The sequence below is a fragment of the Salmo salar genome, chromosome ssa13, assembly GCF_905237065.1.
Source record: "Salmo salar chromosome ssa13, Ssal_v3.1, whole genome shotgun sequence".
Lineage (NCBI taxonomy): Eukaryota > Metazoa > Chordata > Actinopteri > Salmoniformes > Salmonidae > Salmo > Salmo salar.
Genome location: NC_059454.1, coordinates 92,668,698 through 92,696,133, shown reverse-complemented (window position 1 = coordinate 92,696,133; position 27,436 = coordinate 92,668,698). Strand labels below are relative to the sequence as shown.

General features: G+C 42.4%; 1 protein-coding gene across 1 annotated transcript in view; it reads right to left on the bottom strand.

Annotated features, from left to right (window-relative positions):
* LOC106568184 (bone morphogenetic protein receptor type-1B) overlaps positions 1–27,436 on the bottom strand; it is a 193,278-nt gene that overhangs the window by 118,717 nt on the left and 47,125 nt on the right. Inside the window, exon 4 of the mRNA XM_014138295.2 lies at positions 18,824–18,900. The gene's annotated coding sequence lies outside the window, so the exon portion shown is untranslated. The remainder of the gene's footprint in view (positions 1–18,823; positions 18,901–27,436) is intronic.

The following is a 27,436-nucleotide window of genomic DNA, read 5'->3' as shown; positions in this document are numbered from 1 at the left end:
ACAGTACTGACACAACACTATCTACAGTAACACACTGTCTGGACCTACAGTACTGATACAACACTATCTACCACACACTGTCTGGACATACAGTACTGACACAACACTATCTACAGTAACACCCTGTCTGGACCTACAGTACTGATACAACACTATCTACCACACACTGTCTGGACCTACAGTACTAATACAACACTATCTACAGTAACACCCTGTCTGGACCTACAGTACTGATACAACACTATCTACAGTAACACACTGTCTGGACCTACAGTACTGATACAACACTATCTACCACATCCTGTCTGGACCTACAGTACTGATACAACACTATCTACCACACACTGTCCGGACCTACAGTACTGACACAACACTACTTACAGTAACACACTGTCTGGACCTACAGTACTGACACAACACTATCTACAGAAACACACTGTCTGGATCTACAGTACTGATACAACACTATCTACAGTAACACACTGTCTGGACCTACAGTACTGACACAACACTATCTACAGAAACACACTGTCTGGATCTACAGTACTGATACAACACTATCTACAGTAACACACTGTATGGACCTACAGTACTGACACAACACTATCTACAGAAACACACTGTCTGGATCTACAGTACTGATACAACACTATCTACAGTAACACACTGTCTGGACCTACAGTACTGACACAACACTATCTACAGTAACACACTGTCTGGACCTACAGTACTGATACAACACTATCTACAGTAACACACTGTCTGGATCTACAGTACTGACACAACACTATCTACAGTAACACACTGTCTGGACCTACAGTACTGATACAACACTATCTACAGTAACACACTGTCTGGACCTAGAGCACTGACACAACACTATCTACCACACACTGTCTGGACCTACAGTACTGTTACAACACTATCTACAGTAACACACTGTCTGGACCTACAGTACTGATACAACACTATCTACAGTAACACACTGTCTGGACCTACAGTACTGACGCAACACTATCTACCACACACTGTCTGGACCTACAGTACTGACACAACACTATCTACAGTAACACACTGTCTGGACCTACAGTACTGACACAACACTACCTACAGTAACACACTGTCTGGACCTACAGTACTGATACAACACTATCTACAGTAACACACTGTCTGGACCTACAGTACTGACACAACACTATCTACAGAAACACACTGTCTGGACCTACAGTACTGATACAACACTATCTACAGTAACACACTGTCTGGACCTACAGTACGGACACAACACTATCTACAGTAACACACTGTCTGGACCTACAGTACTGACACAACACTATCTACAGTAACACACTGTCTGGACCTACAGTACTGATACAACACTATCTACCACACACTGTCTGGACCTACAGTACTGACACAACACTATCTACAGTAACACACTGTCTGGACCTACAGTACAGTACTGATACAACACTATCTACAGTAACACACTGTCTGGACCTACAGTACTGACACAACACTATCTACAGTAACACACTGTCTGGACCTACAGTACTGATACAACACTATCTACAGTAACACCCTGTCTGGACCTACAGTACTGATACAACACTATCTACAGTAACACACTGTCTGGACCTACAGTACTGATACAACACTATCTACACACATCCTGTCTGGACCTACAGTACCGATACAACACTATCTACCACACACTGTCTGGACCTACAGTACTGATACAACACTATCTACCACACACTGTCCGGACCTACAGTACTGACACAAACCTACTTAGAGTAACACACTGTCTGGACCTACAGTACTGATACAACACAAACTACAGTAACAAACTGTCTGGACCTACAGTACTGATACAACACTATCTACAGTAACACACTGTCTGGACCTACAGTACTGATACAACACTATCTACAGTAACACACTGTCTGGACCTACAGTACTGACACAACACTATCTACAGTAACACACTGTCTGGACCTACAGTACTGACACAACACTATCTACAGTAACACACTGTCTGGACCTACAGTACTGACACAACACTATCTACAGTAACACACTGTCTGGACCTACAGTACTGATACAACACTATCTACCACACACTGTCTGGACATACAGTACTGACACAACACTATCTTCAGTAACACACTGTCTGGACCTACAGTACTGATACAACACTATCTACCACACACTGTCTGGACCTACAGTACTAATACAACACTATCTACAGTAACACACTGTCTGGACCTACAGTACTGATACAACACTATCTACAGTAACACACTGTCTGGACCTACAGTACTGATACAACACTATCTACCACATCCTGTCTGGACCTACAGTACTGATACAACACTATCTACCACACACTGTCCGGACCTACAGTACTGACACAACACTACTTACAGTAACACACTGTCTGGACCTACAGTACTGACACAACACTATCTACAGTAACACACTGTCTGGACCTACAGTACTGATACAACACTATCTACAGTAACACACTGTCTGGACCTACAGTACTGATACAACACTATCTACAGAAACACACTGTATGGACCTACAGTACTGACACAACACTATCTACAGAAACACACTGTCTGGATCTACAGTACTGATACAACACTATCTACAGTAACACACTGTCTGGACCTACAGTACTGACACAACACTATCTACAGTAACACACTGTCTGGACCTACAGTACTGATACAACACTATCTACAGTAACACACTGTCTGGATCTACAGTACTGACACAACACTATCTACAGTAACACACTGTCTGGACCTACAGTACTGATACAACACTATCTACAGTAACACACTGTCTGGACCTAGAGCACTGACACAACACTATCTACCACACACTGTCTGGACCTACAGTACTGTTACAACACTATCTACAGTAACACACTGTCTGGACCTACAGTACTGATACAACACTATCTACAGTAACACACTGTCTGGACCTACAGTACTGACGCAACACTATCTACCACACACTGTCTGGACCTACAGTACTGACACAACACTATCTACAGTAACACACTGTCTGGACCTACAGTACTGACACAACACTACCTACAGTAACACACTGTCTGGACCTACAGTACTGATACAACACTATCTACAGTAACACACTGTCTGGACCTACAGTACTGACACAACACTATCTACAGAAACACACTGTCTGGACCTACAGTACTGATACAACACTATCTACAGTAACACACTGTCTGGACCTACAGTACGGACACAACACTATCTACAGTAACACACTGTCTGGACCTACAGTACTGACACAACACTATCTACAGTAACACACTGTCTGGACCTACAGTACTGATACAACACTATCTACTCACACACTGTCTGGACCTACAGTACTGACACAACACTATCTACAGTAACACACTGTCTGGACCTTACAGTACTGATACAACACTATCTACAGTAACACACTGTCTGGACCTACAGTACTGACACAACACTATCTACAGTAACACACTGTCTGGACCTACAGTACTGATACAACACTATCTACAGCAACACACTGTCTGGACCTAGAGTACTGACACAACACTATCTACCACACACTGTCTGGACCTACAGTACTGATACAACACTATCTACAGTAACACACTGTCTGGACCTACAGTACTGATACAACACTATCTACAGTAACACACTGTATGGACCTACAGTACTGACACAACACTATCTACAGTAACACACTGTCTGGACCTAGAGTACTGACACAACACTATCTACGGTAACACACTGTCTGGACCTACAGTACTGATACAACACTATCTACCACACACTGTCTGGACCTACAGTACTGATACAACACTATCTACACACACACTGTCTGGACCTACAGTACTGACACAACACTATCTACAGTAACACACTGTCTGGACCTACAGTACTGATACAACACTATCTACAGTAACACACTGTCTGGACCTAGAGTACTGACACAACACTATCTACATCACACACTGTCTGGACCTACAGTACTGATAAACATATACAACACTACCTACAGTAACACACTGTCTGGACCTACAGTACTGATACAACACTATCTACAGTAACACACTGTCTGGACCTACAGTACTGACACAACACTATCTACAGTAACACACTGTCTGGACCTAGAGTACTGACACAACACTATCTACAGTAACACACTGTCTGGACCTACAGTACTGATACAACACTATCTACCACACACTGTCTGGACCTACAGTACTGATACAACACTATCTACCACACACTGTCTGGACCGACAGTACTGATACAACACTACTTACAGTAACACACTGTCTGGACCTACAGTACTGATACAACACTATCTACAGTAACACACTGTCTGGACCTACAGTACTGATACAACACTACTTACAGTAACACACTGTCTGGACCTACAGTACTGATACAACACTATCTACAGTAACACACTGTCTGGACCTACAGTACTGACACAACACTATCTACAGTAACACACTGTCTGGACCTACAGTACTGATACAACACTATCTACAGTAACACACTGTCTGGACCTACAGTACTGATACAACACTATCTACAGTAACACACTGTCTGGACCTACAGTACTGTTACAACACTATCTACAGTAACACACTGTCTGGACCTACAGTACTGACACAACACTACCTACCACATACTGTCTGGACCTACAGTACTGATACAACACTATCTACAGTAACACACTGTCTGGACCTACAGTACTGACACAACACTATCTACAGTAACACACTGTCTGGACCTACAGTACTGATACAACACTATCTACCACACACTGTCTGGACCTACAGTACTGATACAAAACTATCTACAGTAACACACTGTCTGGACCTACAGTACTGATACAACACTACCTACAGTAACACACTGTCTGGACCTACAGTACTGATACAACACTATCTACAGTAACACACTGTATGGACCTACAGTACTGATACAACACTATCTACAGTAACACACTGTCTGGACCTACAGTACTGATACAACACTATCTACAGTAACACACTGTCTGGACCTACAGTACTGATACAACACTATCTACAGTAACATACTGTCTGGACCTACAGTACTGTTACAACACTATCTACACACACACTGTCTGGACCTACAGTACTGATACAACACTATCTACAGTAACACACTGTCTGGACCTACAGTACTGATACAACACTATCTACAGTAACACACTGTCTGGACCTACAGTACTGATACAACACTATCTACAGTAACACACTGTCTGGACCTACAGTACTGATACAACACTATCTACAGTAACACACTGTCTGGACCTACAGTACTGACACAACACTATCTACAGTAACACACTGTCTGGACCTACAGTACTGATACAACACTATCTACAGTAACACACTGTCTGGACCTACAGTACTGACACAACACTATCTACAGTAACACACTGTCTGGACCTACAGTACTGATACAACACTATCTACAGTAACACACTGTCTGGACCTACAGTACTGATACAACACTATCTACAGTAACACACTGTCTGGACCTACAGTACTGATACAACACTATCTACACACACACTGTCTGGACCTACAGTACTGATACAACACTATCTACAGTAACACACTGTCTGGACCTACAGTACTGATACAACACTATCTACAGTAACACACTGTCTGGACCTACAGTACTGACACAACACTATCTACAGTAACACACTGTCTGGACCTACAGTACTGATACAACACTATCTACAGTAACACACTGTCTGGACCTAGAGTACTGACACAACACTATCTACCACACACTGTCTGGACCTACAGTACTGATACAACACTACCTACAGTAACACACTGTCTGGACCTACAGTACTGATACAACACTATCTACAGTAACACACTGTATGGACCTACAGTACTGACACAACACTATCTACAGTAACACACTGTCTGGACCTAGAGTACTGACAAAAAACACTATCTACAGTAACACACTGTCTGGACCTACAGTACTGATACAACACTATCTACCACACACTGTCTGGACCTACAGTACTGATACAACACTATCTACCACACACTGTCTGGACCTACAGTACTGATACAACACTGCTTACAGTAACACACTGTCTGGACCTACAGTACTGATACAACACTATCTACAGTAACACACTGTCTGGACCTACAGTACTGATACAACACTACTTACAGTAACACACTGTCTGGACCTACAGTACTGATACAACACTATCTACAGTAACACACTGTCTGGACCTACAGTACTGATACAACACTATCTACAGTAACACACTGTCTGGACCTACAGTACTGATACAACACTATCTACAGTAACACACTGTCTGGACCTACAGTACTGACACAACACTATCTACAGTAACACACTGTCTGGACCTACAGTACTGATACAACACTATCTACAGTAACACACTGTCTGGACCTACAGTACTGACACAACACTATCTACAGTAACACACTGTCTGGACCTACAGTACTGATAGAACACTATCTACAGTAACACACTGTCTGGACCTACAGTACTGATACAACACTATCTACAGTAACACACTGTCTGGACCTACAGTACTGATACAACACTATCTACAGTAACACACTGTCTGGACCTACAGTACTGATACAACACTATCTACAGTAACACACTGTCTGGACCTACAGTACTGATACAACACTATCTACAGTAACACACTGCATGGACCTACAGTACTGATACAACACTATCTACCACACACTGTCTGGACCTACAGTACTGATACAACACTATCTACAGTAACACACTGTCTGGACCTACAGTACTGATACAACACTATCTACAGAAACACACTGTCTGGACCTACAGTACTGATACAACACTATCTACAGTAACACACTGTCTGGACCTACAGTACTGATACAACACTATCTACAGTAACACCCTGTCTGGACCTACAGTACTGATACAACACTATCTACAGTAACACACTGTCTGGACCTACAGTACTGATACAACACTATCTACAGTAACACACTGTCTGGACCTACAGTACTGATACAACACTACCTACAGTAACACACTGTCTGGACCTACAGTACTGATACAACACTATCTACAGTAACACACTGTATGGACCTACAGTACTGATACAACACTATCTACAGTAACACACTGTCTGGACCTACAGTACTGATACAACACTATCTACAGTAACACACTGTCTGGACCTACAGTACTGATACAACACTATCTACAGTAACATACTGTCTGGACCTACAGTACTGTTACAACACTATCTACCACACACTGTCTGGACCTACAGTACTGATACAACACTATCTACAGTAACACACTGTCTGGACCTACAGTACTGATACAACACTATCTACAGTAACACACTGTCTGGACCTACAGTACTGATACAACACTATCTACAGTAACACACTGTCTGGACCTACAGTACTGATACAACACTATCTACAGTAACACACTGTCTGGACCTACAGTACTGACACAACACTATCTACAGTAACACACTGTCTGGACCTACAGTACTGATACAACACTATCTACAGTAACACACTGTCTGGACCTACAGTACTGACACAACACTATCTACAGTAACACACTGTCTGGACCTACAGTACTGATACAACACTATCTACAGTAACACACTGTCTGGACCTACAGTACTGATACAACACTATCTACAGTAACACACTGTCTGGACCTACAGTACTGATACAACACTATCTACCACACACTGTCTGGACCTACAGTACTGATACAACACTATCTACAGTAACACACTGTCTGGACCTACAGTACTGATACAACACTATCTACAGTAACACACTGTCTGGACCTACAGTACTGACACAACACTATCTACAGTAACACACTGTCTGGACCTACAGTACTGATACAACACTATCTACAGTAACACACTGTCTGGACCTAGAGTACTGACACAACACTATCTACCACACACTGTCTGGACCTACAGTACTGATACAACACTACCTACAGTAACACACTGTCTGGACCTACAGTACTGATACAACACTATCTACAGTAACACACTGTATGGACCTACAGTACTGACACAACACTATCTACAGTAACACACTGTCTGGACCTAGAGTACTGACACAACACTATCTACAGTAACACACTGTCTGGACCTACAGTACTGATACAACACTATCTACCACACACTGTCTGGACCTACAGTACTGATACAACACTACTTACAGTAACACACTGTCTGGACCTACAGTACTGATACAACACTATCTACAGTAACACACTGTCTGGACCTACAGTACTGATACAACACTACTTACAGTAACACACTGTCTGGACCTACAGTACTGATACAACACTATCTACAGTAACACACTGTCTGGACCTACAGTACTGATACAACACTATCTACAGTAACACACTGTCTGGACCTACAGTACTGATACAACACTATCTACAGTAACACACTGTCTGGACCTACAGTACTGACACAACACTATCTACAGTAACACACTGTCTGGACCTACAGTACTGATACAACACTATCTACAGTAACACACTGTCTGGACCTACAGTACTGACACAACACTATCTACAGTAACACACTGTCTGGACCTACAGTACTGATAGAACACTATCCACAGTAACACACTGTCTGGACCTACAGTACTGATACAACACTATCTACAGTAACACACTGTCTGGACCTACAGTACTGATACAACACTATCTACAGTAACACACTGTCTGGACCTACAGTACTGATACAACACTATCTACAGTAACACACTGTCTGGACCTACAGTACTGATACAACACTATCTACAGTAACACACTGCATGGACCTACAGTACTGATACAACACTATCTACCACACACTGTCTGGACCTACAGTACTGATACAACACTATCTACAGTAACACACTGTCTGGACCTACAGTACTGATACAACACTATCTACAGAAACACACTGTCTGGACCTACAGTACTGATACAACACTATCTACAGTAACACACTGTCTGGACCTACAGTACTGATACAACACTATCTACAGTAACACCCTGTCTGGACCTACAGTACTGATACAACACTATCTACAGTAACACACTGTCTGGAACTAGAGTACTGTTACAACACTATCTACAGTAACACACTGTCTGGACCTAGAGTACTGTTACAACACTATCTACAGTAACACACTGTCTGGATCTAGAGTACTGTTACAACACTATCTACCACTAGGGTTGGAAAGATACCGGTAATTTACTAAAGTTACTCGAATCTTAGTCATTTTGTTGATTACCAGAAAATCGATGACAATCTATTTATACTTGAATATTTTTTAAATGTATTCATATATAGTATACATATTTTATATCTGTGTCCATATTGTCCATGAGTTTCTAGTAGATAGACCATATGGTTCTAGAGAAAATAGACTAATTAATGGGAAAAGGCATCTAATCAATATAACTTTTCAAACAATTGACTAGTCTTAACAACTGCCACCAGTTTGATGCCAAAACATTGACAACAAACACATATCGGCATAATCAAATAAATAAAAGTGTGTAAACAAATATATAAGGAATATTTCATGCTGAACCCCTAATATTAAACACCATTCATTCAGTAAGTCAGTGTTTCCTAACTCCAGTCCTCCAGTACCTCCAACAGCACACGTTGTCGTCGCCCCAGACAAACCTGATTCAACTCATTCAGGGCTTGATGATTAGTTGACAAGTTGAATCAGGTGTTCTTGTCCGGGGCTACAACAGAAATGTGTGCTGTTCAGGGTACTGGAGGACTGGAGTTGGGAAACACTGCACTAAGTTGATGGTTTAGGATCATGTTTTACAGCTTTCTTATTGAATTATTTCAGATATTTTGCATATGATAATGCCACACAGAAGGTCAGAGATAACTACAGACACCTCTGATAATATGAAGTACTCAAAAGAGCCACTAGATGTATTGTGATAAATTACATAAAATCCTTGAAAGATACCACAATTCTGGTAGTTTACTGGTAAAACTTAGAACGTTTCTAATTATATACCCTCCCTTTGCAACCCAACATACCACACACAGTACAGTAGCCAAGGATGTATCAAGTTGAACACTGGACCTACAGTACAGAACAGTTCAGTACCACCATGGACGTATCGTTCACGACCACACATACCCCACCTATAGTAACACACGGTACACTTTCAACTTTAATCTACATGGCTAAATAGAATAGTGTACTGAATCTCTCTCCCAGACACCTGGACGTCCAAAATCAACCCTGTCCATTCACAGAGAAGAATGTTTTGTCTGGGCTGTTTGGGGTTTGTAGCGGTGCTGCTTTGTACAAAGAGCCTTGACACTTGCTACAATAACAGGAGCTCAGTGTGGGTTATTGGAGATCTGGGGGCTCTCCTCTGAGTGAGCAGGACCGGCCTGGTGTACTGTACATAGCAGCGTCAGAAGTTCATGCCCTCCCTGGGGCATTCACACAGTAAAAACAAAGAGATCACACAGGCTGCGCTAGCGAGAGCTACGCTAACGAGGCCGATCGTTACAGTGGCGCCACCTGTCTCCCTCCTCCAATTAGGCAGAACAAGACCAAAGTGCTAATCAACCGTCCGACCAGCCCAGAGGGGAGAGGAGAGCGGAGAAAGAGAGAGGAGAGGAGAGGAGAGCACTGAGAGGGGAGGAGGGGGGAAGAGGAGAGAGGAGATGGGAGAGGAGAAGAGGAGAAGTGGAGAGAGGAGAGAGGAGTGGAGAGGGGAGAGAGGAGAGCGAAGGGGAGAGGAGAGAGGAGAGGGGAAGGGAGTTGTTAGAGGGGAGAAAGAGAGGAGAGAGCGGAGAGGGGAGAGGAAAGGAGAGAGCGGAGAGAGGAGGGGGAGAGTGGAGGAGCGGGGAAGAGGAGAGAGGAGTTGAGAGAAGAGGAGAGGAGAGAGGAGGAGAGGGGAGAGTAAAAAACAATAGGATCAAAGAGAGGATAAAAAACAAGTAGAAAGAGGGAGGAGGGAAAGCGAGAGAGAGGAGGAGGGAAAGAGAGAGAGATGAGGGGGAGCCAGAGAGCAAAAGCCATGGCAGATTAAGAGACACCTCTTTCTCCGTTTACAGCTCGGGCAAACTGAGACAGCTTTCTTATTGAATTATTTCAGATATTTTGCATATGATAATGCCACACAGAAGGTCAGAGATAACTACAGACACCTCTGATAATATGAAGTACTCAAAAGGGCCACTAGATGTATTGTGATAAATTACATAAAATCCTTGAAAGATACCACAATTCTGGTAGTTTACTGGTAAAACTTAGAAAGTTTCTAATTATATACCCTCCCTTTGCAACCCTACATACCACACACAGTACAGTAGCCAAGGATGTATCAAGTTGAACACTGGACCTACAGTACAGAACAGTTCAGTACCACCATGGACGTATCGTTCACGACCACACATACCCCACCTATAGTAACACACGGTACACTTTCAACTTGAATCTACATGGCTACATAGAATAGTGTACTGAATCTCTCTCCCAGACACCTGGACAAAAGCCATGGCAGATTAAGAGACACCTCTTTCTCCGTTTACAGCAAACTGAGACAACATCCAAAGTTCAAATATTTTAATTACGAAACATGAAAGTCCAACTGAGAGTCCTGATCGGTGTGTCTGTGGATGAGCAGATGAATTGTCCAGTGAGAGTAGGAGATGAGAGGTCGAGACGGGAGGGCAAAAACAGACTGGCCGCACAGTTGGAATAGGAGCGAGGCGCCCAGAAGGGCTGAGTGCTCCCTGAGGTTCACAGAAGCTGTAATTATGGGGAAAAGGGGTGTGTGTTTACAATATCTCACTCTCCTTAACAAGCACTGATTGTGTGTGTGCAGTGAGCGCGTGTAGGAATGTTTGAGCACAGCCAGAGTGCAGGGAGAGTTCAGGGAAGAGTTTGGTCAACGGACAAAGTGGTTTGTGTCAAACCTATCAAAAACAATATACACACCGAAATATAAGACTGAGGTAATTGGAGCTTGTTAGATTAGTCAGATAAATGAAACAACATTTTGTTCTGAAGAATAGTACTGCTGCCCAAAATAACTTCTAATGAGGGAGACAGAGGCTCAGGAAAACAGGGGTTTTCTATTAGTGCATTAATTAATGTCCTGACAAAATGTGTGAAGTGTACACATACATGTGTACGTGTGTGTGTGTGTGTGTGTGTGTGTGTGTGTGTGTGTGTGTGTGTGTGTGTGTGTGTGTGTTTGTGCGTGTGTGACAAGAAACCGAGAGTGAGAGAAAAAAGGTAGAGAGAGAGAGAGAGAGAGAGAGAGAGAGATGGGCATACTCTCTGCCCCCAACCACAATGAGGGCACACAGCCCTGCCTCCCTGTACCCCAGTAGGTGTAGGACCATCCGTCACGCTTGACCTCCCAAACATAGTCTAGTCTCTGTTGGTTCTAGAGGGTCCAGTACAGGGTGTAGTGCTGCCGGAGCGCAGAGCTGGTAAAACTATTTCTGGAAAATGTATTGTGATAAATTCTATTTAATTACCACAAAAATCCCATGAAAAACGATAGAACGACAAACCAAATAAATATGTACTGCAGCCTAGGGGTCGGTAAATGGGGGGTTCCTCCCTGTCTTCTCTCTGGCGGTGGCGGGAATGATGAAGAACTGTAGATTACGCGTGTGCACTGCGGAGGCCCGTCAGAGGCTTGACCACTTTGGCCATTCAGAACGTTGAGAACAAACATCTAAATTCACTGTGTGTCTGCCTTGATGTTCATAAAACACAATGGAGCCCCTCTTGCACAGTAGAACCTAGAAACGATATGTGAACACTTAGCTTATTGGCTATTGGTTGAGACAACGGGCCCGTTCTAGCTTGGTATGTCAGGGTGGGAAATTGGAAAAGAGAATTGGGCCAAGTTGGAGGAAGTAATGCATTTCGGTTATAGCTTTTTCAGATGCATGCATACACCACACCAAAAGCTTGATTTTAAAATGAATATCCTGCAATTTTATGTAGGAATAATTTATGTTCACTACCTAGTTTCTTTTTTTATACCAAAAAAAGGCTTGCGACTGGTACTTGGTCAATTGATTTGATGATTTAATCTATGCAAATCAAATCAAATCAAATGTTATTAGTCACATGCGCCGAATACAACAGTGAAATGCTTACTTACGAGCCCCTACCTGACAGTGCAGTTTAAAAAAATATGGATAAGAATAAGAGATAAAAGTAACAAATAATTAAAGAGGAGCAGTAAAAAAATAACAATATATACAGGGGGGTGCAGGTACAGAGTCAATGTGCAGGGGCACCGGTTAGCTGAGGTAGTATGTACATGTAGGTAGAGTTAATTAAAGTGACTATGCATAGATGACAACAGAGAGTGGCAGTGGGGGGGGGGAGTCAATGCGAATAGGCTGGGTAGCCATTTGACTAGATGTTCAGGAGGGTAGAAGCTGTTTAGAAGCCTCTTGGACCTAGACTTGGTGCTCTGGTACCGTTTGCCGTGTGGTAGTAGAGAGAACAGTCTATGACTAGGGTGGCTGGAGTCTTTGACAATTTTCAGGACCTTCCTCTGACACCACCTGGTATATAGGTCCTGGATGGCAGGAAGCTTGGCCCCAGTGAGGTACTGGGCCGTTTGCACTACCCTCTGTAGTGGCTTGCGGTCAGAGGCCGAGCAGTTGCCATACCAGGCAGTGATGCAACCAATCAGGATGCTCTCGATGGTGCAGCTGTAGAACCTTTTGAGGATCTGAGGACCCATGCAAAATATTTTCAGCCTCCTGAGAGGGAATAGGTTTTGTCGTGCCCGCTTCACGACTGTCATGGTGTGCTTGGACCATGTTAGTTTGTACCCTCCTGTAGGTTTTCACTCCAACCCCAGTTATAACACACCAAGGAACTTGAAACTCTCAACCTGCTCCACTGCAGCCCCGTCGATGAGAATGGGGGCGTGCTCGGTCATCTTTTTCCTGTAGACCACAATCATCTCATTTGTCTTGATCACGTTGAGGGAGTGGTTGTTGTCCTGGCACCACACGGCCAGGTCTCTGACCTCCTCCCTATAGGCTGTCTCGTCATTGTCGGTGATCAGGCCTACCACTGTTGTGTCATCGGCATATTTAATGATGGTGTTGGAGTCGTGCCTGGCCATGCAGTCATGAGTGAACAGGGAGTACAGGAGGGAGCTGAGCACGCACCCCTGAGTTGAGGATCAGCGTGGCGGATGTGTTGTTACCTATCCTTACCACCTGGGGGTGGCCCGTCAGGAAGTCCAGGATCCAGTTGCAGAGGGAGGTGTTTAGTCCCAGGATCCTTAGCTTATTGATGAGCTTTGAGGGCACTATGGTGTTGATATAAATGCTATGAATTGATATTTTACCTCTGTTTTCTTTTATTCTATAATAGCAGCGTTGCAGTTCTTGACACACTCAAACCGCTGCGCCAGGCACCTACTACCATACCACGTTCAAAGGCACTTTAATATTTTTTCTTGCCCATTCACCCTCTGAATGTCACACTAACACAATCCATGTCTCAAGGCTTAAAAATCCTTCTCCTCCCCTTCATGTACACTGATTGAAGTGGATTTAACAAGTGACATAAATAAGGGATCATAGTTTTCACCTGGTCAGTGGAAAGAGCAGGTGTTCTTAATGTTTTATACAGTCAGTATGTATGTGCATTTACATTAGGCTATAGCCTACAAATAGCTATACCATGTAGTCGTAGGCCTATTAGGCTATACTGCAAATTTTTGTTGTTTTTTCCTGAATTGGCCGAATGGCAGAGCTATCATTCAGCTAGCATTCAGCTATCCTTCAGAAAGACAAGTTGGTTCAACGTCATTGTGTGATCCTGGCGCTGTGCATTCAGAACCACAAAGGGCGCTCCAATCGTTTAATAGAACACTCTTCAAGATCTGTTCCCTATGCCTAATAATTCAAGAAGATGGAAATGCAGACACTATTCCCATGAAATTGATTGAGATCCATCAAATGATTGGCATGCAGATGCAGTTTCACCAGTAACACTTGAAGAAGTATCATTCACGATTGACAGTGATGATGGCCTATTTTGAAACGAGGTATGCCTAACTCGGCGTGGGTTTTAAAAATAAAAGATTTTATGGAGACAATAATGTGTGGGCATAGGCAGACATCGCCATTGGAGGATGCATTTTATGCATATAGTATTTTATAACAGGGCTCTCCAACCCCGTTCCTGGAGAGCTACCATCCTGTAGGTTCATTCCAACCCTAATCCAGCACACCTGATTCTAATAATGATCTGGTTTATAAGATGAATCAGTTAGTTACAACTGGGGTTGGAGTGAAAACCTACAGGAGGGTAGCTCTCCAGGAACAGGTATGCTCTATACCCTGTTCTATAATGATAGGCTATTCAATAGGTTACATCTGTCGGTACAAGCTTTGATTGAGGAAATTATTTAATTTACCCCCCAAAAAAGCACTATACTACTGGACCAGTATCTCTGAACCACAGAGCCCTGCTTTACAGCATCACAGTCTAGTTTCTGTTGGTTCTACAAAAGGACCAGTATCATGGCACCACAGACATAGAAATAAAAGTAATAGAACAGGCATCCCAATCCCCATTCAATTATGGCATAATGGGTGGACTGGCGGCCATTGTGAGTGTACACATAGGAGCAAAGCAGGAAGTGAAAGCAGGAAGTAAATGCAGGTGCCCCAATCAATTTGTGCTGTGATTTTTGAATCAACTAAATAACAAAAAATGCATTCCATTGCATGAGGCTATTCCCATGCAGTTAGCATAATTTGAATTAACATTCTACATTACCAAAGAAATTGCATCACAATACCAGGCAGCCATTGCGAGTGTACCCATCTGTTGTACCATTCAAATTGCCAGGGTTAGAGGTTCCAAGCCCGTTCTATTTACAGAGCCCTGCCCTACAGCATCATATTCTAGTCCAGGGATGGGTTGGGAGCCACCAAAAATCTGAAATCATACCCACACATGCAGTTAGAGCCGGCTGATACACAACCAACTGCTGATACACTACCAACTGCTGATACACTACCAACTGTTGATACACAACCAACTGCTGATGCACAACCAACTGCTGATGCACAACCGACTGCTGATACACAACCAACTGCTGATGCACAACCAACTGCTGATACACAACCAACTGCTGATACACAACCAACTGCTGATGCACAACCAACTGCTGATACACAACCAACTGCTGATACACAACCAACTGCTGATACACAACCAACTGCTGATACACAACCAACTGCTGATACACAACCGACTGCTGATACACAACCGACTGCTGATGCACAACCGACTGCTGATACACAACCGACTGCTGATACTCAACCAACTGCTGATACACAACCAACTGCTGATACACAACCGACTGCTGATACACAACCAACTGCTGATACACAACCAACTGCTGATACACAACCAACTGCTGATACACAACCAACTGCTGATACACAACCAACTGCTGATGCACAACCAACTGCTGATACACAACCAACTGCTGATACACAACCAACTGCTGATACACAACCAACTACTGATACAACCAACTGCTGATACACAACCAACTGCTGATACACAACCAACTGCTGATACACAACCAACTGCTGATACACAACCAACTGCTGATACACAACCAACTGCTGATACACAACCAAAGTTTGAAATTCTAACTCTCAACAGTAATTTGAGACCCCGACTGAGTTCCAAAAATATATAAATAATATTCATAATCTTTTTTTGGGGGGGGAGGAAATTGATCTGTGGGCCTGCAAAAGGGGGTCGGCTCGTCCCTGATCAAGTCTCTTATGGTTCTAGAGGGCACCAGTAGCTCTGTGCCACAGAGCCCTGCTGTACAGCACAGCCTGGGTCCTGCCCTTCTTTCTCCACCAATCATAGTCCAGTCTCTGTTACAGCGGGACTAAGTGTGCGATTATTCTAACGTAGAAGGCATAAAAGAAACGCATGAAACTAGATCCCCTACTTGTCTTGACGAGAAGAAAACAAAAAAAAATGTCAGAGATGTTCTCTTCTGCGCTGTTCAACCAAGCCAGTGAATGTGGAGGAGTTAAGATGGAGTGTCATCTTGTTAATTGAGGATACCCTAGGATAGGGGGCGCCACAGCGCATTTTGAAAAAAAATCGTTCCCATTTTCAACGGCCTACTAATCAAACTCAGAAGCTAGGGCATGCATATACTTATTATATATGGATAGAAAACACTCTAAAGTTTCTAAAACTGTTTGAATGGTGTCTGTGAGTATAACAGAACTCAAATGGCAGTCAAAACCCCGAGACCGATTGAAACAGGAAGTGGAATTCTGAATTGTGGACTCGACTTCTCATCTTTCCTTATTAATCACACCGTTAACAATGGTTCAGTGAGCACTTCCTATTGCTTCCACTAGATGTCGCCAGTCTTTTCACAGTGGTTTGAGCCTTATACGGTCGAAACTCATTGAATGAGACGAGTTGGAAATTGGTCACAGGGGATGGGCCATCACCATTATGACGCCCGGCGGCCAGGGCTACCCCCACCTTTGGAAACGGTTTTAAAGGCCATGAAATCATCCCCCTCGAATCTTATTGGCTCTCTTGGTGTTACAGGCCCTGAAGATTAATGTTTTACAACGTTTGACATGTTTGAACGAACCTACAGGCGGGAGAATCTCATTTTATCCGGAACTTCAGCCCTGCGCTTGGAGAGAGCCATAGGACGCGCTACCAACAGCAGGCTAATGGAACGTGAAGTATGGACTTTGTGACCGAAAATACATCTGTTGTGGACCTGGGATGCTTTCTGATGAAGACAACTAAAGGTAGGCGATTATTGACAATATTATACAAGATGAGATGTGACATGCGATTGTTTCCAAGATGGCGCCGAGCTCTGTATATTAGCTCATTTTCTGAGTATCGCATCACAAAGTGTGATTACCCAGTAAAGTTAATTTAAAATCTGGTATGACAGGTGTTCTCAAGAGATATTCATCTATAAATGTTAGATTGACAATATACATTTAAAAAATCGTTATAGGATAGTAATTAAGGGAAATGTAGCATTGTTTACCGGGACGCATTTGAGGGGAAATTATTTATTCAACGTCAGACAGAGATGTAAAATGCTGTTTTTATATATAAATATGACCTTTATTGAACAAAAGAATGCATGCATTGTATAACATGATGTCCTAGGGGTGCCATCTGATGAAGTTTGTAAAAGGTTAGTGCTGCATTTAGCTGTTTTTTGATTATATGTGATGCAAGTGGTTGGTCGGAAAATGGCTATGAAGCTGCTTTTTACGATGGACTTTTTTGAAATCGGACGACGTGGGTCGATTCAGGAGAGGTGTATCTAAAAAAAAAAAATATATATATTATTATTTTTTTTTTTTAATTATGATTTTTTTTAATGCTAATTGGCGATATGATTTTTCGCTGGATTTTGATCCCGCTGACGGGATGAGACGCTGAAGAGGTTTTAACGTCCAAAAGTGGAAGTCGCCACTCCAAGCTCCAGCCTCTCACCTCCAAGCTCCAGCCTCTCACCTCCAAGCTCCAGCCACTCACCCCCTCTTCTCTACACTTCAACCCTTCACACCCTTGTTTTGTTCCCTTGACCACTTGCCCAGTCTCCGAAATAGAGGTAATACAGAGAGTAGAGGGTTCACTCACCGATGTTCTTGTGTCTCTCAGTTTTCAGCTCCCGGCTATTCCACACAACCAAGATGTATAACTTGTGAATCGGTCACCTGCCCAAGACGAGAGTGAGACAACAAAATGACATCTCTGACAGACTTCAAAACTGACAATGCTATCCATCAGGAATAAAATCAATATGGAGAAAGCAAAGTGAAAGGGGGAGAAATAGAGACAGAGAAGGAGAGATTCAAATACACTCACTAACATAGAAGGACAGTTAAAGTGGACAAAGCGAAGGAGACAAAGAAAGAGATGGAAAAGGAGAAGTATTTTTAGCCTGCGCTACACATGACTGTCACTTGCTAAAATATTATTGTGCCATAAGATGTTAGCCTGTTTCCACAGTCACACACAGTACTGGATTCACACAGCTGTTGTTGCTTTGGCTGCAGACACATTGTATCACAACACCGGTAGAAATGTAAGGTGAGGGGGAGAGGTGTTCTGGGCTTGTTCTCTTTCCTCTTCCAGCCATCAATCAATCCATCAACTAATTCATCACATTTTATATACAAACACCTTTTCAAATCAACATCTGTCACAATGTGCTTTACAGTGACCTGGACTAGAACCCAACGGGCAAGCAGAAGCACATCCTCTCTCTTCATCATTCTCTCCTTTTCTCTAGTTGAAGTCACAGTCAGTAAATGTCACTCAACCTCTGACGTGCACTTGTCACCCTGTCCTCCTCACAGGGCAACGACTGGAACGTCACACACAGCTCACCTGCGTGACCACATACAGATTACGCATAACACACACTCACTCATAATTTCTGTTTGAATGATGGGTGGCCATGTTGTTTCTGTCTGAGTGAGGACACACACACACATGGCACAGCGCCTCTCTATATCCCACTGAGACTGAGGGAGGTCATAGTCCTTCCTGACACTCCCCAGGCTCTCTCCCTCTCTCTCAGCAGAGCAGAATGTTCTCCTGGTTCCTCTGCAAAATGGGAGCCCCAGCCAAACTCATTAGATAGTGACACAGATATGGACCCAGCCTCAGAAGCACATTTACTTAAAGAACAGTGCCGATGCAAAGTTTGGTAACAGAATGATGTCACAAAAAGCACAAACTTAGCATCTGCACTGTTCTTCAAGTAAATGTGTTTTTGCAAATTTTCTGTGGAAATTGTTAAAGGCCCATTGCATGAAAACTCCTTTTTCCTGTGTTTTATATGATATTATATAACAGCTGACGAAACTAACACTGCAAAAGTGTGAGATTTTTTTATCCGTGTTATTACCTGGTAGTTGCTGGTTGAAAATAGAATATACACAGGACATTCCAATCAGCAGGTCTGCGTGGGCGGGAGATTTGGCTTTCCATGGTGACATCACCATGCTGTAAATTTGTTAATAGACTAATAACAAAGAGAGTTCCAAACCTCTCTGCAAATAACAGCTAGTTTTCAGTTTTCCACTACCCACTCAGAACACTCCCAGACAGTCCTAGCTAAATTTTTGCTTGAGAAAGAGGTTTTCCTAAAAACAATTTTTTCCCATTTTAATGGAAATCTATTACAGTAAGGTACTTAATTGTTACCCAGAAATGATTTGATACTGATATAAAAATGGCTGCATTGGGCCTTTAAAAGTAGTCCTTGTCCATAAAGTTGTATGGTTTGTTTAACTTTGCAATCATTGGATTTTGTCTCAGTGTCACTCTGTTACCGTTGAATTGCCCATCTGCTGTTCTACTGAACTCTTCCTGAACCCAGCAGCACCAACTAACCCATTGGAGGACAACACAACATCAACAAACACACTGCCCACTTTTATCCAGCTGTGTAATGACAAACCCAACAGCACACAAACATACGTTATTTAATCACAATCTTGACTGAACAATTCTTTGCCGACTCATGTCCTGTATTTCCACTTGTTATTTCTCCGTTGTTACCACTGTTGTGGGTGAGACTGGTCCATAGGCCTTGTAAAAACAGGTGATGTTTTAACCACCTCACCCTCTTTTCCAGCCTGCTCTGAGGATCGTGTCTGAGTGTTAAACCATCTGTTGCAGTGTCTTCTGCGAAGGGAAGCCTGTGGGCCCTGTAATCCTGGCAGGGAAACCCTGTGTCTGGTCTGCTGGCTGACTAATGGCTCATTTGTCAATCAGACGCTGCATTCCTTAATTAGGAGAAATGCTCAGTTTGGGTCTTGCCCCAGCCCAGTGGAAAAGACAAGATGTATTACTGTACAACTCACTCTCTCTCTCTGCTCTGGAGTTATAAGGCTTAAGATGCAATTATGTAGATTGATAAAATGTGTAATGTACAGTTTGTGTTAATCACATGAATAACTTCCAATATAAGACTATATAGATTCACATAGTTTGATCTACGTTTGAAACACAATGAAGTCAACAGGCTAAAGTCTATAAACACATATCCACAGTACCACACTCACATCTGTCCCACCCTCCACTGATCCAGCCCTCCACTCTGACAGAACACATGGTGGAAAAACAGACACCTACTCTCCTGTGTGTCTGCTAAGAAAACAATGTCCAAATGCAGCTCTGAGGGGTATACTACTGAACAGGATCAATGAGTTAGCCAGGAAGCTTTGATGAACAACAAGAAATGTTGATTTTCTGATTCATTAAGAAAGCGAAGCATATATATACAGCACCAGTCATAAGATGGGACACAGCTACTCATTCAAGGGTTTTTCTTAATTTTTACTATTTTCCACATTGTAGAATAATATTGAAGGCATCAAAACTATGAAATAACACAATCATGTAGTAAGCAAAAAAGTGTTAAACAAATCAAAATATATTTTATATCTGAGATTCAACAAAGTAGCCACCCTTTGCCTTGATGAGAGCTTTGCACACTCTTGGTATTCTCTCAACCAGCTTCATGAGGTAGTCACCTGGAATGCATTTCAATTAAAAAGTGTGCCTTGTTAAAAGTTAATTTGTGGAATTTCTTTCTGTCTTAATGCGTTTGAGCCAATCAGTTGTGTTGTGACAATGTAGGGGTGGTATACAGAGATAGCCCTATTTGGTAAAATAGCAAGTCCATATTATGGCAAGAACAACTCAATTAAGAAAAGATAAATGACAGTCTGTCATTACTTTAAGACATTAAGGCCAGTCACTACGGAACATTTCAAGAACTTTTAAAGTTTTTTCAAGTGCAGTCACAAAAACTATCAAGCGCTATGATGAAACTGGCTATCATGAGGACCACCACAGGAAGGAAGACACAGGGTTACCTCTACTCATTAGTTACCAGCCTCAGAAATTGCAACCCAAATAAATGCTTTACAGAGTTCAAGTAACAGACACATCTCAACATCAATTGTTCAGAGGAGACTGCGTGAATCAGGCCTTAATGGTCAAATTGCTGCAAAGAAACCACAACTAAAAGACAAAAATAATAAGAAGAGACTTGCTTGGGCCAAGAAACCCAAGCAATGGACATTAGACCGGTGGAAATCTGTCCTTTGGTCTGATGAGTCCAAATTTGAGATTTTTGTTTCCAACAGCCGTGTCTTTGTGAGACGCAGAGTAGGTAAACGGATGATTTCCGCATGTGTGGTTCCCACCATGAAGCATGGAGGAGGAGGTGTGATGATGTGGGGGTGCTTTGCTGGTGACACTGTCAGTGATTTATTTAGAATTCAAGGCACACTTAACCAGCAAGGCTACCACAGCATTCTGCAGCGACACACCCTCCCATCTGGTTTGCACTTAGTGGGACTATAATTTGTTTTTCAACAGGAAAATGACCAAAAACACCTCCAGTGTAATGGCTTTCGTCGTAATGAGAAGGGGACCAAAACGCAGCGTGGTAAGTGCTCATATTTATTCATATAACGAAACACTTAAACAAAGAAACAAAACAAAAGCAAACCAGTTCCGTCAGGCAACAGACAACTAAACGGAAAACAACTACCCACAAACACAGGTGGGAAAAGGCTGCCTAAGTAGGATTCCCAATCAGAGACAACGATAGACAGCTGCCTCTGATTGGAAACCATACCTGGCCAAAACATAGAAATATAATGACATAGAATGCCCACCCTACACCCTTGGAAAGGCATTGAAGGTGAAGCTGGTTGAGATAATGCCAAGAGTGTGCAAAGCTGTCATCAAGGCCAAGGGTGGCTACTTTGAACAATCTAAAATATATTTTGATTTGTTTAACACTTTTTTGGTAACTACATGATTCCATATGTGTTAATTCATAGTTTATGTCTTCACTATTATTCTGCAATGTAGAAAATTGTGTGTGTTTATATATATATATATATATATATATATATATATATATATATATATATATATATATATATATATATATACACAGTTGAAGTCGGAAGTTTACATACACTTAGGTTGGAGTCATTAAAACTCGTTTTTCAACCACTCCACAAATTTCTTGTTAACAAACTATAGTTTTGGCAAGTCGGTTAGGACATCTACTTTGCGCATGACACAAGGCATTTTTCCAAGAATTGTTTACAGACAGATTATTTCACTTATAATTCACTGTATCACAATTCCAGTGGGTCAGAAGTTTACATACACTAAGTTGACTGTGGCTTTAAACAGTTTGGAAAATTCCAGAAAATGTATTAATGGCTTTAGAAGCTTCTGATAGGCTAATTGACATCATTTGAGTCAATTGGAGGTGTACCTGTGAATGTATTTCAAGGCCTACCTTCAAACTCAGTGCCTATTTGCTTGACATCATTGGAAAATCAGAAGAAATCAGCCAAGACCTCAGAAAAACAATTGTAGACCTCCAAAGTCTGGTTCATCCTTGGGAGCAATTTCCAAAAGCCTGAAGGTACCACGTTCATCTGAACAAACAATAGTACGCAAGTATAAACACCATGGGACCACGCAGCCGTCATACCGCTCAGGAAGGAGACACGTTCTCTCTCCTAGAGATGAATGTACTTTGGTGCGAAAAGTGCAAATCAATCCTAGAACAACAGCAAAGGACCTTGTGAAGATGCTGGAGGAAAAAGGGTACAAAAGTATCTATATCCACAGTAAACGAGTCCTACATTGACATAACCTGAAAGGCCGCTCAGCAAGGAAGAAGCCACTGCTCCAAAACCTCCATAAAAAAGTAATAAAACTGCACATGAAGACAAAGATCGTACTTTTTGGAGAAATGTCCTCTGGTCTGATGAAACAAAAATAAAACTGTTTGGCCATAATGACCATCAATTTGTTTGGAGGAAAAAGTGGGAGGCTTGCAAGCTGAAGAACACCATCCCATCGTGAAGCACGGGGGTGCCATGTTGTGGGGGTGCTTTGCTGCAGGAGGGACTGGTGCACTTCACACAATAGATGGCATCATGAGGAAAGAAAATGATGTGGATATATTGAAGCCACATCTCAAGACATGAGTCAGGAAGCTAAAGCTTGGTTTCAAATGGGTCTTCCAAATGGACAATGACCCCAAGCATACTTCCAAAGTTGTGGCAAAATGGCTTAAGGACAACAAAGTCAAGGTATTGGAGTGGCCATCACAAAGCCCTGACCTCAATCCTATAGAACATTTGTGGGCAGAATTGAAAATGCGTGTGCGAGCAAGGAGGCCAACAAACCTGACTCAGTTACACCAGCTCTATCAGGAGGAATGGGCCAAAATTCACCCAACTTATTGTGGGAAGCTTGTGGAAAGCTACCTGAAACGTTTGACCCAAGTTAAACAATTTAAAGGCAATGCTACCAAATACTAATTGAGTGTATGTAAACTTCTGACCCACTGGGAATGTGATGAAAGAAATAAAAGCAGAAATAAATCATTCTCCCTAATATTATTCTGACATTTCACATTTTTTAAATAAAGTGCTGATCCTAACTGACCTAAGACAGGGAATTTTTACTTGGATTAAATGTCAGGAATTGTGAAAAACTGAGTTTAAATGTATTTGGCTAAGGTGTATGTAATCTTCCGACTTCAACTGTAATCTTCCGACTTCAACCGACTCTGCCACACATCTCAACATCTCAACATTGAGTGTATGTATATATATGTGTACATTGAGTGTGTATATATATATTCAACCACGAAGGCCTGATTCACAGTCTCCTCTAAACAGTTGATGTTGAGATGTGTCTGTTACTTGAACTCTGTGAAGCAGAGTGTATATACACAGTACATACACACACTGGTGTATATATTCGAGACCATGAAGGCCTGATTCACACCGTCTCCTCTAAACCGTTGATGTTGAGATGTGTCTGTTACTTGAACTCTGTGAAGCATTTATTTGGGCTGCAATTTCTGAGGCTAGTAGCTCTAATGAACTTATCCTCTGGATCTTCCTTTCCTGTGGCGGTCCTCATGAGAGCCAGTTTCATCATAGCGCTTGATGGTTTTTGCGACTGCAGGTCTTGAAATTGTCCGCATTAACTGACCTTAATGTCTTAATGTAATGATGGACTGTTGTTTCTCTTTGCTTATTTGAGCTGTTCTTGCAATAGTATGGAGGTGGTCTTTTACCAAATAGGACTATCTTCTGTATACCACCCCTACCTTGTCACAACACAACTGATTGGCTCAAACACATTAAGAAGGAAAGAAATTCCACAAATTAACTTTTAACAAGGCACACCTGTTAATTTAAATGCATTCCAGGTGATTACCTCATGAAGCTAGTTTTGAGAATGCAAAGAGTGTGCAAAGCTGTTATCAGGCAAAGGGTGGCTACTTTGAAGAATCTCAATCTCAATTTGTTTAACACTTTTTTGGTTACTACATGATTCCATATGCGTTATTTCATAGTTTTGATGTCTTCACTATTATTCTACAATGTGGAAAATAGTTAAAAGAAATAAAGAAAAACCCTGTAATGAGTAAGTGTGTTCAGACTTTTGACTGGTACTGTGTATATAAACTCAGCTCAGTGTAATCAGCTCAGTGTAATTTAAGAATCCATACTCTAACCACTTCTGGGAAAATTGGGAAACACTAAACAAACAACATGAGTTATCTTTCCAGAACGAAGATGTATTGGTAAACCACTTCCCCTATCTTTTTGGGCCAAAAACAAAGAACAAACAGCAAAAACATATAAACTCAGCAAAAAGAAAGTTACGTCCCTTTTTCAGGACCCTGTCTTTCAAAGATAATTCGTAAAAATCCAAATAACTTCACATATCTTCATTGTAAAGGGTTTAAACACTGTTTCCCATGCTTGTTCAATGAACCATAAACAATTAATGAACATGCACCTGTGGAACAGTCGTTAACACACTAACAGCTTACAGATGGTAGGCAATTAAGGTCACAATTATGAAAACTTAGGACACTAAAGAGGCCTTTCTACAGACTCTGAAAAACACCAAAATAAATATGCCCAGGGTCCATGCTCATCTGCGTGAACGGGCCTTAGGCATGCTGCAAGGAGGCATGAGGACTGCAGATGTGGCCAGGGCAATAAATTGCAATGTCCGTACTGTGAGACGCCTAAGACAGCGCTACAGGGAGACAGGACAGACAGCTGATCGTCCTTGCAGTGGCAGACCACGTGTAACAACACCACTTCATGGCTGCCGACGTGAGTGCTACGGGGCGGTAATCATTTAGGCCTGTGGTCTGCTTGAAACATGTAGGTATTACAGACTTGATCAGGGAGAGGTTTAAATTGTCAGTGAAGACACTTGCCAGTTGGTCCGCGGATGCTTTGAGTGTACGTCCTGATAATACGTCTGGCCCCGCGGCTTTGTGAATGTTTTAAGGTCTTGCTCACATCGGCTACGAAGTGCGTGATCACACAGTCGTCCAGAACAGCTTGTGCTCTCATGCATGCTTCAGTGTTGCTTGACTCCAAGCAAGCATAAAAGGCATTTAGCTCGTCTGGTAGGCTCGCATCACTGGGCAGCTCGCGGCTGGTTTACCCTTTGTAGTCCATAATAGTTTTCAAGCCCTGCCGCATCCGACGAGCGTCACAGCCGGTGTAGTAGGATTCAATCTTAATCCTGTATTGATGCTCATAAGGTGAATGCACCAATTTGTAAGTCGCTCTGGATAAGAGCGTCTGCTAAATGACGTAAATTTAAATGTAAATGGTTTGCCTGTTTGTTGGTTTGTCTGAGGGCATAGTGGAATTTTTATAAGTGTCCGGATTAGTGCCCCGCTCCTTGAAAGCGGCAGCTCTAGCCTTTAGCTCGGTGCAGATGTTGCCTGTAATCCATGACTTCTGGTTGGGAAATCTCTTTAGGGATGACGTCGTTGATGCATTTATTGATGAAGTCGGTTACTGAGGTGATATACTCCTCAATGTCATTGGATGAATCCCAGAACATATTCCAGTCTGTGCTAGCAAAATCGTCCTGTAGCGTAGCATCCACGTCATCTGACCACTTCCACAGTGTGCGAGTCACTGGTACTTCCTGCCTTAGTTTTTGCTTGTAAGCAGGAAATAAGGAGGATAGAATTATGTTCAGATTTGCCAAATGGGGGGCGAGGGAGAACTTTATATGCGTCCCTGTGAGTAAAGGTGGTCTGGAGTTTTTTTCCCCCTCTGTTTGTACGTGACATGCTGGTAAAAATGTGGTAAAACGGATTTAAGTTTGCATGCATTAAAGTCCCCAGCCACTAGGAGC